Source organism: Peromyscus leucopus, chromosome 6 (genome assembly GCF_004664715.2).
Source record: "Peromyscus leucopus breed LL Stock chromosome 6, UCI_PerLeu_2.1, whole genome shotgun sequence".
Classification (NCBI taxonomy): domain Eukaryota; kingdom Metazoa; phylum Chordata; class Mammalia; order Rodentia; family Cricetidae; genus Peromyscus; species Peromyscus leucopus.
Window position 1 is genome coordinate 94416995 of NC_051068.1, and position 468 is coordinate 94417462.

The following is a 468-nucleotide window of genomic DNA, read 5'->3' on the forward strand; positions in this document are numbered from 1 at the left end:
CACACACAGAGAGAGAAAGAGAGAGAAAGAGAGAGAGAAGGAACTGGGAGAAGCTGATTTTCAACTTCTTGGAGAGAGGGGAAGTCAACTCCAAAGATGGTAGTAGGTGGGAAGTGGGAAAAGAGGGGGGGGGAGGCATTGCAACTAGGAGATTTTTTTGTAATAGCTCAGGTGATCTCCCCAAAAGCCAACGGAAGCCCCCCGCCCACATACACACAACCACAAGGCCTGGGGGGAAGAGGCAATGCTGTGGTCACCTTAGTCTCTGTTAACCACAGAGTGGCCTCTCCAAGCGATTGGAATCGAAGACTTTGGGTTTAGAACCTGGTTCTACCATGGGGCTATCCTGTGCTGCCACAGAAGAGAGTGCTAGTCTGTGAGTGCTCCCTAGGCCAGAAGGACTTCTTGAAATTGAATTCAAAATGTCATCCATGAATCTCAGTGGATCACTATGGAGAGTATGGAGGT